This window comes from Thalassophryne amazonica, chromosome 12 (assembly GCF_902500255.1).
Source record: "Thalassophryne amazonica chromosome 12, fThaAma1.1, whole genome shotgun sequence".
NCBI classification, from domain to species: domain Eukaryota; kingdom Metazoa; phylum Chordata; class Actinopteri; order Batrachoidiformes; family Batrachoididae; genus Thalassophryne; species Thalassophryne amazonica.
Genome location: NC_047114.1, coordinates 80,100,851 through 80,114,936, shown reverse-complemented (window position 1 = coordinate 80,114,936; position 14,086 = coordinate 80,100,851). Strand labels below are relative to the sequence as shown.

The following is a 14,086-nucleotide window of genomic DNA, read 5'->3' as shown; positions in this document are numbered from 1 at the left end:
ACAAAGGCCTTTCCAATTAGGGGACAGCGATGACAGGAGTTTCCTTCTTTGTCCGCATATCCAAAGATGTCAGCTAAGGGTACCGTTCCCTTAGCTAAATTTGGAGTAGATACCCATGAAGCATGGGTGAGATTCAGTCCAATTACAGACCCCCCTGTGGCCGGTACTATTTGTTCACACTGTATGCCTGCTGCTGGCAGGGTGTGACAGACGGTAATGTTCCATGCTGTTTTGGCCGGTTTGTATTCTTGCTGCTTTTGCATACACTGTATGTGGTGTTTTGGCTGGGTCGTCCCTACCTGTCAATCGCTTATGTATTGTGCTACTAAGCCTTTAGCTATACAGAATGGGTGTATCATCCCTTTCTCTATTTTAATCATAGGTGGAACGGTTCCTTCTGTACTTAGAGGCACTGGACAAAGTTTACTGTCGGCAGCATATTTTTCATCACCTACTGCCATTTTTATAACACATTGTGTATAGCATTCTGCTTGGTCTGAGTTATGTTGGGGGCTCCTATAACAGTTGTTGATATCAGGTAGGGGTTTAGCCTGAGGTATCACACCTTTCCGGTGACAGGCTATGCAAGGCTTTTCACTGATCTGCCTAGCCGAAAATTTCAACCATTGGTAAAATAAATTGGTCTTCAACCCTTGTGTGCGGGCTAGGTCTGTACTGGGATCCCATCTCGCTAAGTGACTGCTTGTTTCTAGGCTTCTAATTGTCCTCTTTTTCCTTGGTTTGATTTTTACCCATTTTGTGGCTTCATGTACTGTAACAGTTAAGTCTTGCTTGGTTTCCCTGCATCCTCCTTTATCACAAATTACCTCTATGTTGAGTGTTCCCTCCTCTTCACATTTGATGCTAATGGCTTCGCCTAATATGTAATCCCCCAGCTTTCCCTGTATTCCTATGTTCTTGTAGGCTTTTGATTTAATGTATACCAAATTATATGTTTTTCCTGTGTGTAGAATGCCTTGTTTAGCTGCTATTGCGGCCATGGCCACGGCACAGTCCGTTGTATGTTTTGGATGTCTATTTTCTCCCATACTGACCACCAGTAGTATTGTCAATCCCTTGAATAATTCCTTAATCATTGCTCTGATGACTGTTGAGATGTACTACTAGATGTGCTACTGAGTGAGCCGTCACTAGATGAGCTGTCACTAGGGATGTGTGGTGTATCTGTGCTTTGTCTGGGTTGTACTTCCTGTGGTTCTTCTGTCGGTAAATCTACTAAGTTGCTGTCCGAGTCTGATGTCTCCTGTGGCCTGTCTATCTGTCGGTCTGTATTTCTGTCTGTCTGTTGGCCTGCGTCTCCAGTTGTTTCTGAGTCTGCATCTGAGTCTGTCACTGCTCTATCTGGCAGGGATCCACTACTCTCTGAAGCTGTGCGTCGTCTTTGTTCAATCAGTCTCTGTGAGCGCCTTGGCCGGTGTTCGCCTGGCTGCAGGGAGGCGTGGCCTTCCCTCGGTGCTTCTTCTGGCTGCAGGGAGGCGTGGCCGTCCCTCAGTGCTGCTGTAGGGTCTCTGGCTTCTCTTGCTTCCCCCCTTGGCCCGGCGGCTCTGCCAAGACGAGCTTGCCGAGGCCGCAGGGGCGCTGGGCCACCAACCCCACAGCAGTGGTTTAAATGAAACCAAGTGTCCTTACCGTCTACTTTGACTGCTGTACGTGAGGCAAGAATAACTTTAAAAGGACCTTCTCGGCGGGGCCTGTCCCACTTCTTTTTGAACACTTTGACGTAAACCAGATCACCAGGCTGGATGCTCTGATTTTCGAGTGGAATCTCTGCTTCTCTGTCTTCTGTAGCACCTTTGACCTGCAAAAAGATAGTTTTGTGTATTTGGGTTAAGTGTCTCAGATAATTATGCCATTCGTCTTGTAGCTGCTCCAGCGATGGTCCTTCGTAGGGTCCTCTCAGGTATGGAATAGGCATCGGCCGACCTGTAAGAGCTTCAAATGGTGTCAAATGGGTTAGTCGGTTAGTTTGTGAGCGCATTGACAATAAAGCAAACGGCAACGCATCCAGCCAGGTTAGTTTGCCATTGCTGTCTGCTATGATTTTTGCTAGTTTGTTCTTTAAAATGTCATTAGCCCGTTCCACCGCCCCATTTGATTGAGGGTGATAAACACACCCAAACTTCTGTTTGATACCCAATTGTTTGAATGTTTCTTGTGTAACCTTGGCTACAAAAGCCCTACCGTTGTCAGATGAGATAGTATCTGGAATGCCAAATCTTGGAAAGACGTCTCGGCACAGAAATTTGGCTACCGTTTTATGGTCTTGATTTGCAGAGGCTACTGCCTCAATCCATCGGCTGAATCTGCATATCACTACCAAAACATATCTCATTCGTTTAACTCGGTTTTCAGCTCCCATGTCTATGAAATCCATCATAAGATGTCTGAATGGCCCATCAGGGACCGGAATGTGGGCTAAAGGGGCTGTGAATGATTTCCGGACATTGTACTGTGCACATACCTCACACTCATTCAACAAACGATCCACTGTAGCTGCCATATATGGTGACCACCAGACAGCTTTTAGTTTGTTCATAATTTGGACTCGCGAACAATGATCGGGTCCGTGGGCCCAAATGATTGCATGTCGTAATAAATTGGTGGGTAACGCAAAATGTCCATGACTACTGCGCCACAGCTTGTCCGCTGGCCCCTGACTGCGTGTCTCAATAGCGCCTCGTTTAACCCACATTCGTTTTTCTTCTCCACTGGCCCTACTTTGAGCCACTATCAGTGCGTCAAGTGAAACCAGTGGGGTACAATCTTGGATGGTTAACAGGGGAAACATATTTTCGCCTTGTGCTCCTTTGCGAGCTGCGTCATCTGCTAAGTTGTTACCTTGAGCTATGATGTTATTATTCTTTTGATGACCTGCACATTTAATGATGGCTACCTCAGACGGTAATTGGAGAGCTTGTAACAGTTGGGAAATCGCTTCTCCATGAGTGACAGGGGTGCCATCTGCTCTCAGGAATCCCCTTTGTTTCCAAATGTTTGCATGTACATGACATACGCCATAAGCGTAGGCTGAGTCTGTGTAGATATTAACACTTTGATCTTTAGCTATCTGGCAAGCCATAGTTAAGGCTTTGATTTCTGCCAGTTGGGCTGAACAAGGCTGATCAATTCCTTGGGACTCCAGTAATTCAAAGGTCTCGCCATCCGTGTTTAGTTTAACTATCCCCATACCCGCATGCAATCCCGCGGCATCCCGAAAGCATGAGCCGTCCACGAACGGGGTTAGATCTGCATCTATGGCGTGATTATACAAATGTTCTCTGGCTCTCAAAAATTTCTCTGTCTCTGCCACACAGTTATGTGGAGTACCATCTAACGGTGTGGTCAATTTGGTGGCGGGATTCACCGTGTGACAATGTTGTATTGTTATTTCTGGAGCGGACAACACAACTTCATATCCAGTGCGTCTAGCTTGTGTTAAGACAAAACGTTGACTGGTTAGCAGGGCATGTAACTGATGCAACATGTACAACGTTACTGCATGTCCCATGATTATGGATGATGCTTTTTGAAATGCAAAGGCAGCTGCTGCTAGACCCTGATAGCATGGTGGCAATCCTGTTTCAATGTTGTCAAGCTTTGTACTATAATAGGCCAATGGTTGTTTTCCTTCATTTGTTTCCTGCATTAGTACAGCACAAGCATATCCAGCTTTTTCAGTAACATACAAATGGAAAGGTTTCCCATAATCTGGGTTACCTAACGCGGGAGCAGATTGCATGTCTGTTTTTAGGGCCTCAAAAGCTCCCGTTGCCTCATCTGTCCAGACGAGGAGAGCTGCATTGCTTGTTTGCCCCACTGCTCTAATCATGGCACGCAAAGGTGCAGTTTTTATAGCATAATCACAAATCCACGGCCGACTGTACCCTGCCATCCCAAGGAATGAAAGCATCTGTCCCACTGTTTGGGGTTTGGGAGCCTTGATTATAGCCTCCACTTGGCTTGGGGCTATACATCGCGTGGTCCCACACAACTGTCTTCCCAAGTATTCTACTTGTTGTTTGCAGAACTGCAATTTGTCCTTACTTACTTTGTGACCTCCATCTGCCAATGCATGCAATACAATTAATGAATCTTTTTTCACACTGTTCTTGAGTCTCTGATGCAATAAGGAGATCATCCATATATTGCACCAATGTACTGGGTATGTCAAGGTGTTGTAAATCTTCAGCCAGGACTTTGTTAAAGATGGCTGGGGACAGGTTCAGTACCTGAGGTAGCCGTGTATACGTTAGCTGTTGTCCCAGAAATGTGAATGCAAACAAATGTTGTGAGTCTGGGTGCACAGGCACACTGAAATAGGCTGAACACAGATCGATTACCGTGTACCATTTTGCTCCAGCAGGGATGCTTGATAGTATAGTATGCGGATCAGGTACTATAGGTGCATCCATTTCTATTATTGCATTGATAGGACGCAGATCATGTACCAGCCGATACTCTTTGGTATTGTTTTTAGGGATAGGGTAGATAGGAGTATTGCATGGGCTTGCAGTTTTTATTAAAACTCCAGCTGCCATTAGTCCCTTAATTACTGGTTTTATGCCTTCAATAGCCTGAGGTTTTAATGGATACTGCCTTTGGTGAGGCAGTTTTGCTCCCGGTTTTTACTTTTATTTTTACTGGTAAGGCTGTTTTTACTAGTCCTACATCTGTTTTGCTTTTGGACCACACCACTGGTGGTATTTGCTCTAACAATTTCTCTTGTTGGGCCGATAACACCATCTGTCCCTCTGGTCTAGGATTGAGCTCCACTTTTTGAGCTATAGCCTCATCATTTACTTTTAAATTAATTCGTATAAACTGCTGGTCTTTTGACAGATGTACTTGTGGACTTTCCATGTTTTGCCATTCTTCAACTTCTGAGGCTGTCTTTACCATTGGCCTAGGTCATGGGATTCGTACTTTTCTGAGACTAAAAGGGTCACATGAGGCGTGGCATTCGGCACTTGATACCATTGTTGTTCAGCTGAAGTTAGCTTGACAGAAGCTGCGGCCCCTTGGGGGCCTAAATAAATTTCTGTGGTGGTTATGTGAAACAGCCGTTGATTCATCAATACATCCCAGCAGCATGCATAGTCAGCCTGTTCTTGTTTGGCATCGAACATCAGGGTGACATGTAAAGGTAAACTAGGTGTATATACTGCTTCATAGTGTTGTTCTGCCCAGGGCTTCCATTTTTCCCATTCCAGTTGGAGATTTGAATTTTCTGGTTGTAACTTCAGCCAGTATACCATGGGTTGCACAGGTCGGACCTTGTTTTCCATGTCCATAAGCACCATAATGTTGGTGAGTGCTTCGTCAGGAAAGTGTATTTGCAGTCCTTGATGGGTACACACTATCTGGGTTTGTAGCTTACATAAAATGTCTCTTCCCAGCAAATTCACAGGTGTATTTTGTGAGTATAACAGGGGTGCTTCAATTGTTTTTCCTGCAATCGTTACGGGAAGTGGGCGTGTAAAAGGTATTATTTGAGTTTTCCCAGAGAAGCCGATGGTCTTAATTACAGACCCAGAGAGGGGGAGATGAGCGCCCATTTTCCCTATGCAAGAGTATGTTGCCCCTGTATCCACCATGAAAGGGAAATCTCTGTTTTGTATATTAACGGTGACGGTTGGCTCTTCCTTAGGTATCATCGAAATAGCCAATGCCACCGTTTCCCCCTCTGTCTTCTCTAGGCCCCCCTATTGCCAATAGGCAGAGGGTCCAACCCAAGGTCGGGCCGGACAATTTCTCATTCGATGTCCAGGTTGTCCACAGCTCCAACACTCATTAGAGGGTTGATCCCCTATTGGGGGTGTTGATCCCATAGGCGGTCCCGCTTGACTGTTCCTGGGAGCTGAGTTCTGGAATCTGCTTCCAAATGAAGGTTGGCGAGATCCTCTTCGCCACCCTCCTCTTTGACCTTGAAAGTTCTGTGACTCTCCTCTCCATCCATGACTTTAGGTGGGTCCATTTCCGGGTGTGCCAGTGCTATGGTAGTGATAGTGATGCTCCACTGGTGCTGAGACTTCTCCTGTAGGAGTGCTTCCTGCTGCTCCTTGGGGGCTCTGTGTGGCTGTTACCACAGGTGCCTGTATGGTGGCAGCAGTGTTTGCCGTAGGGCCCGTGCTTGCCTGCTCAGAAGGAACAGGGGTCATCATTGGTGCCTGGGTCTTTGTTTTTTCTTTCTTGACTTTGGTTAGCTCTCCCAACTGCATCTGCACCAATTTTTTCGTCAGGGATTTTGCTGCATCTTCTTCTTTTTGTTTTTCTTTCTTGTAGATTTCAAGATGGTGACAAATATGCTCAGAGTATAAAGCCCAATTCATTTTTGATAGTCCCACGACTCCATCTAGGGCTTTCTGAACCTCATCTGGTAGAGCCTTTTTTACAGTTATTTTAAACAGGATTTCAGTTGCTGGAGAATGGTTCCATGCATTTCCTGTTTCCTCCGCCCATCTCTTCTGGAATCGGTGCAGGAACTTCTTTGGGCACTCTTCAGGTGTCCACTCCTCATCATCCAATTAGAGGGATCCAAGACCTCAGGGTACTTTCTTCTCAGTCCTTCCCACATGGAGTTTCTATAGCGATTAAAGGGGACTTCATCATGTTGATTAGTGCCCATCATTTGTGTTAGTCCAACCTTTCCTGCTAATTCTTCAGTGTCATGTTTTCCCATGACATGCATTAGCAAGGCTTTTATGTCACCTAAAGACAAGGTTACCCCTGCAGTGCCTTCTTCTAAGGCAGTTATCCATCTCCCAGCTCCTTGGGTGATGTCTGGCAGCCTGTTGGCCAGCCCCACCATGTCTGTCCAGCTCCATGGGGTATACACATGATGACCATTTCTGACCACCAATGGGCATATGAGGTCTTCGTCCTCCTCTTCTTCTGTGGGGGCTCCATACTGTCTTCCAGATCGAGTGCGACTGACTGGTTCCAGGCAGTCTATCCAGTTGGTTATATCCTGTTCTAAAGCCGCTATGTCTTTGGCTACACATTGTTGTCTTTGCCTGAGTCGGGCCTCTTTTGCACTCTCAATGACGATCTCACCAGAAATTTTTCGGGTGGGTGGCTCTATAATGTGATTCCCTTGATTGGGCGTCGATTGTTGTAATATTCTTTCCTCGGCGTCCCTATGCCTTTGTATTCTTTCCTTCGCTAGCCGAAGCTGCTCAGCTAGTTCTTCATTATCTCTTCTGGCCAGATCCAGTGTGTCACAGAAGCTCTTGTGCCACTCTTCGGAGCCTCTATAGCCTGTGACGGTCCAGTCGGCTGACTTATGGTGGGAGGGGACGGTTTTCAGTGGACCTCGATGTGCAGGCGGAGCCTTCAGGTCTCTCTCTTTATCCTCGTCTGCCTCCGTGTCACTGTTATTTGTGGCCCCCCCTGCTGGTCGTGGTGAGCGACCACTTACTTTCGGACTTGGAGACCTTGTATGATCCATTTGACAGACTGAGGACCTGTCTCCTTGTGGCTCTCGAGCTTTTAGTGTCAGTGTGAATTTGCCCTCCACATCCATGCCTTGGTCCTCTTCACGAGTTCCTAATACAAGTTGTCCAGCTGTCTTTCCCATATCATGACGTTTATATGGGGGTGGCTCTGCTTCCCAGCTCGGTGCACTGGCTTTAGTCTCTTTGGATCTTTCCTCTGTCATTTTTTCTCTTTTCTGCTGTAGCCTCTGTGCTTCCTGCTTGAACAAGGCCAAAACTTATTTTTCTTCAGTGCGTTTTTTGTTGTTATTTACGTTCTTCTGCTGATCTTTAATTTCTTTTTTCTGTATTTCTACCGCAACTGCTTCACACATCACCGGATCAAATGATCCCTCCAAAGGCCATTGCCTGCCCCCATGTGACCTTTTGTGCCACTTTCTCATACATTGGTTGGCCTTAGTGCGTTTTCCTGGATATTTTCTTAGTACTAAGTCTAGCGGGGTACTTTCCCGACCTTGACCTTGAGAGTTACCCATGTAATCCTGACAAACGCTATGTGAGGTGTTTCTATGGTGTTCTGGTAGTCCCTCAGGGGCTGTCCTGATCCAGACCAATAACTTGCTGGCTGTAACACCTGTGTTGGGAAAGTGTCGTAACACGGACCCACAACAGGGGGCGCAAATGAACGGACAATGGATAAGAAAAGGAGTAACAATTTAATGTTGTGAAAGAACACAACGGAATACAAACAAGAATAATGATGCCAATTATATACAGGAGGACTGTGGGCAGGCTTGAAGATAGGAGACCTCGGATGAACGAAGAGCCGGGGCCCACACCGCTTCTACCACCAACGGCCTGAAGAACACCGAAGCCGCCAAGCCCTGAGTCCCCAGGTGGTCTCTGTCCTCCGTTGTCGGCCCTGGTACTGCTGGCAGACAAGAAACAGAAGGTGGTGAGTGTGAGTCCTCACACCCAGCAACCTTTACAATTAATTCCTCCGGGAGGGATAACCTCCACCTCCAGGTACGTCTTCACTCGTGCAGCTCCCGTTTGTCCCTCCTCTGGGTCTTCAGGGGCATGCGACTGCACACAGAACAATATTAGATTATCAGTAATCACAGCAGAGAAGGTTACCTCTAGTCGTAGAAGATTTCTCGGCGAGGAGGTGGAGTTGCCGTCCGGCCTTTATGGTGATGGTAATGAGATGAATGAGTGACAGCTGGTGCTGAGGATGAGTGACAGCTGTCACTCCCAGTGGCTCTGGCGCCCTCTTGTGCTTGGAGCCCGCACTCCAAGCAGGGCGCCATCTGGTGGTGGTGGGCCAGCAGTACCTCCTCTTCAGCGGCCCACACAACAACCTGTTTTGTATTTTAAACCCTTAAAAGGATTAAATTTCCAACTGTTATGCCCGTCTTCTTTTTCTTTAACTAAATACGAAAATTTACCTGTTTCCCACCGAACCTTCCTTGGGACCACAGTCAGAGTCAACCTAGGAAACAGTTCTTCACCTGGATCGGTTGGCAGTGTTATTAAATGATTTAATGGTATGCTAATTTCTTTATTAGGATCAGCACAAAGCAGCTCCAGCCACGGGGTTAAACCCTAATGCCACAGACGTCTTATCAGCAGCTCCCAATTAATTAGAGGGAATTGTTCTTTCTTTTGCTTCAGATTGATTACCTTAGTAATCTGCCATAATTTCTGATTGATCTCTTGTTCGTCCTGACAATGTTCTGCTCCTACCCTGTCAAAATAGGTCCTTTCCCGCCAAAAATGTGTCCTGATTCCCTGGGTTTCGATGTCTCCGTCAGTCAAGTAATGTTCTGGGAGTATTATTTCATCATCACTTAAGTCTCCCATCAATGACTGTCCCAAGCATTGATCAGTCTGTCAGCTTTTTCACTATAATCTAAGCTTTAACTCTTTTGATTTATAACCAATTTATTTCTTACTCCTCTTACAACCCTAACACTTCCTAATGTCTTTGCTCCCGACTTTCTATTTTCCTTCTAATTTTTTAACTTTCTGCTTCTTGTCTTTTTCTGCTATGTTTGTTTATTAGTTTTCTTTCTTTTAAATAATATCTACCTTCTCTGTATTTACATAGCAGTCTCTTCTCCTGTCTTTTTCTTCACTGTCTCTGTTTCACACTTTCCTCTCTGCCTGTCATGCACCTCCCAAGTCCTTCTGTTGGGTCTAAACGCCTCCTCCTTCTCGTACTCTTTCACATTAATCTTGTATATCAGCCAACCTGCAAGCCCTCACAGCTTTGCCTGCAACTCCCCGCTTACTTTCCGCTCTCCCACACACCAATCTTCAAAAGCTTTATACACAAAAATTATTAAAAACAACTTTCTATATATCTCTATCTAGACCTCTGCCACCCTTTACTCCGCGGCTTTAAACAACCTTTTTATTCACTTAACACCAATGTGTTCTGTTTAAGCATGTATCTCTTCTTCACGTTAGACAGCTTCTCCGGCGCTGCCAGCAACTTCATATATTATTTTTTTTACAAGCCCTCTTTGAGCGTACAATATTTCATTTACTTCTACGCCTTACCGCGCCTCGCGTGCGTATCCTGTGCTTAATATATTATTTTTCACCAGCTCCTCTCTGAGCATACAATATTTCATTTATTTCTACGCCTTACCGCGCCTCGCGTGCGTATCCTGTGCCTTTCTGCACTTTCTTCTACTTTTTTTTCTTCACTTACTGAGCTCCTCGTGAGCTTAATGTGCCTTTGCACTGAAAATACTCTCTTTTTCTTTTCTTATAAAAAACTCATATTACTGTGTACTTAATTACTTATTCTTCTCCCACGCCCCACAAGCGTGTATTTGGTGCCTTACTGCACTATTTTCTGCTTCATTAATTCTCATGTATTCTGCACTAACTCTTCATTCATTTTATTTTTTTTATAGTTTTTCTCTTTTCTTAAAAAATGACGTCCTTTATTGAGCTCTTTTACTTACTGTCAGCTGTGCTACTTTGCACTTTTCTCTTTAAATCTCTTTATCACGTACGGTATTTCTACTGCGCCCCCTCAGGCGCTTATCTTGTGCTTCCTCTGCACGTATTCTCTGTTAAACTCTTTTTCTCACTTATTTCACTTCAGTCTCTGTTAAACTCTTTAAATAACCTTGTATTACCTTGTATCTATTTGTCAGTATACTCCCCTAAATTAACCCCTACAGCGCATGCTATCAGCCGGCACGTTAGTAACGAATTTCAACACCAATTATTCCCCAAGCATCCAGGTTAGTTCTCCACGCACTCTTTTCCGCACCAGAGTTCATGAACATTCCTGACCTTTCACTCACACAGACATTCTTTTTCCCGGGAACACACACACCTTCTGAGCATTTTATCTACAAGGCCTGATAATTTTCAATCTTATCTTTTTTTAGTCTCTTATCAATTTTCTTAGTCCAGGTTCTTTTGGGTAAGAGGCAATTAAAAAATATCACCTGTCAACTTGGGCGGAAATCCCGACTCACTCCTCCAGATCGTGCAGAAGTTATAAAAGGTTTCTGCTTACCTTTTAGTTGTGATCACTGTTATTTACGGTCTGGAGGGATGAGCTGGACTGCCCCAGGCTGCCGGAATGCCCCTGGACCCTCCTGAAGCTGGCTCGCCAAGTTCTGTCGTGGTTCGTCTTTAGTCTTCTCGGGATGTCGTCTTTTAGATAACACAAACTAATTGCAAGTGATATGCTAGAAAAGGACACAACACTTTAGAATAATTCAGCCTTAAGCAAGATAAAATGCACAGAGTTTTTAAGTTTATTTAAGCCTTCGACACAGAGCTTAGACAAACTGAGTCCTCTAGAGAGACTGAATATGTGACAACCGCGCTCATCTATTTATTGGAGACCCGCGGGCATCGCTCCTCCTTCGACTTTTTTATTTCTTTCTTTCCCAAGACATGGTTTTCTATTGGAAGCGTCCTCTAGTGAACCCTAAGCAGGTGTTAGGCCATTATTTCAATGTGACAAACGCTCCCATTAAAACGTGAAGGATTTACAACTGATTTTTTTAAAAGACCTTCAGCCACAGGTGCAGCTGGCCTGAGGCCCCCCGCACGTGGCCTCAGCCACAGGTGCAGCTGGCCCGAGGCCCCTCGCACGTGGCCTGCGGGAAAGCACCTAAAAGGCCTTGGAAAGCCCCTGACAGACTGAATGACTAATAGAGCCCTTTTTTTTGGGTTGAACACCTGCTAGTTCAGCCAGAGGACATACAGTTCAGATCAGGACACTTGATAGTTCATCACAGTTCAAATATAGACCTAAAAATTCTTCTACAATCCACAAAGGTGATGTACTGACTGATATTCTGCTCCTGACACATTTCTTGCAGTTGACATGCTGCAAAAATCATCTGGTTTATTCTGCAGCTCTGCCTGAACCTGAACCTGCAGGGGTTCTCTGGTAAGAGGCATCACTCCAGATGCCAATGTCACTGCTGTACATCTGACTGAAGTGGATCGTGTGGATATGAATCAATGTCTTACTCGCTCTCTTGGCATAAAGTCTGATGTAGAGGAGGTGTCTCACGGCTGATATATCTATATCTAGTCTTTATGATAATATTACTAAAGGGGTTCAGGCCTATGTTGAACAGCAACTACACAACTTTTGAGTGCACTCTGGAATACTGGAATACTGCAATAGAAGTCCAATATAGGCCCAGGGATGCAGGTGCTTATCCCTAGAACCTGCAGCACAAAGGCAGGACACCAGACTGACACAGGTTACTTCACAAGCCATGTCTGATGCACATTAATGCTGGGTGCATCACAACCAGGAATCAAACCCAGGCCTACGTATTAGTAGTCCATCTCCTTATCCCACGAAGGGACCTGATCTACCACAATTTGCCCTATTGAGGTTTCAAATCCTGTAAAATCTCGCAAAACACTGAAGAGTTTGCCGTTCTACGAGATGTCATTAACATTGAAAAACTCTGATCAGAATGCAATTTAACCGCTGCTCACGGACAACAACATTAACATTGCAACATAAAACGCTTTCTATATTGTACCGAAAAATCTCATGAATATATTATCTGGGTTTATAGATGTTGTTATTGTGTTTGTTTTATGTAAATATGTGAGAAGCTCAGGTTGTTTCTCTGTTATTTTCAATGGGAATTGCTTTGCGCCACGATCACTTCCTGTTCATGTCGTTCTGGGTGTAACATGTGGTGGTGAGGGCTGTAGCTAGCCATGGACGTGTGCTGCTGGATAGCAAAAATAGCACGACTTGTAGTTGTAGATTTCCACAAGGCACCGGTTTATTTACCGAAAAAAGAGAAATTGCCAGCTTTACCACAGGTTACTAGTTATTGCACAGCGGTCCAAGTACACACAGCTGGGTCCATGACATGACAGTGAACAGAGAGAGAAAAAGGACCATTTTCTATGGTAAAATACAGGGGCGCTCTCTTGTGGTGTAATACTGTAATACCATGGTAATGACTATTAAAATGGACTCTTACTTGGGGAAAAGTGAAGTTTGCGCTTTAACGTCCTACTTATTGTCCTTTACAACACTGTTTGTCCTCTTTGTTCCAGAGTAATATATATAAGATTTCTGAAATTCGGTTTGTATTTATTAAATTCCTCGCAGATTAAATATAGCAGACACGGATTACTTGGAATATTTGTTTTAGCAAGTTTTCAGGGTCTCATGCATGCAGTCTCTTATTAACGTGATGAAAAGCATAAAAAATTACATTTTTGTACTGTAATGTTCATTTGCAATTGTAGTCGTGGTTTCTCTATGTTGTTTTGACTACAGCGACTCTCTGGCACGCAAGGGATTATGGGATATCTCAATTTGGGTGAATACTGTGATTTAGGTTTTTTTTAGACATCTTTTTACTTTTCATTGTTGCGAAAAAAAAACACCACAATTTATGACCCAGTCATATGTAATATTTTTTAAACACCTCTAGCAAACATTTTGATTGAGTCTAATGTGACCATTGTACCATCGTCTGTCGTCGTCTGTTTGATCTCCACTAGGACGTGTGGTATTTTTCTGGAATGATGTAGTTTTCTGATTAGCTCGTTTGGGCCAGAGGCAGGAGCGTGCCTGAGATGCACCTGTGTCTAATCAAAAGCTTCACGTTTACTTGCTCTGCTGAACTGCGCACACCAAAACAGTTTTGTGTTTTTCAAGTGAAACCACGCTGGCAAAAAACATATAAAAATAATAATAATCAAAAGACAAAGATGTGAACTGTAAACTTTTTTCCCTCCTGTTCTGCAGGATGTTGAAGCAACAGGATCCCATTGTGATCACGTTATAAGTAGTGCTGTGTTTTGTCAGCTCCCTCCTCCCAGGCATGCAACAAAGTCGTGCATTACCCTTAAAGGTGTCCCTAATGAGTATTTAGCAGGGAAAAGGACAAGCTCCCTGGCACCCTGTGTGTCCTAATTACATGACTGTGTCACTGTGGTGACAGCGGTGTGGGGACAGAGAAAGCATGTGTCGTTCCACAGTCTGGAGGAGACCTCTAATGAGCTTGTTTTTCCGTCTGATTGCTTCGTTGTTGTCTTCAAAGCGATATGCTATTGGGATAGAGAATGCAATCACAAATGCCTGAAATCTGATTTTACGTTTG

The 14,086-nt window shown here is 44.6% G+C and overlaps 1 protein-coding gene across 3 annotated transcripts in view; it reads left to right on the top strand.

The window, feature by feature from the left end:
* The window catches only part of LOC117521436 (calcium/calmodulin-dependent 3',5'-cyclic nucleotide phosphodiesterase 1C-like), a 303,704-nt gene that overhangs the window by 19,621 nt on the left and 269,997 nt on the right, over nucleotides 1-14,086 (top strand). The gene's annotated exons all lie outside the window — the stretch shown is intronic.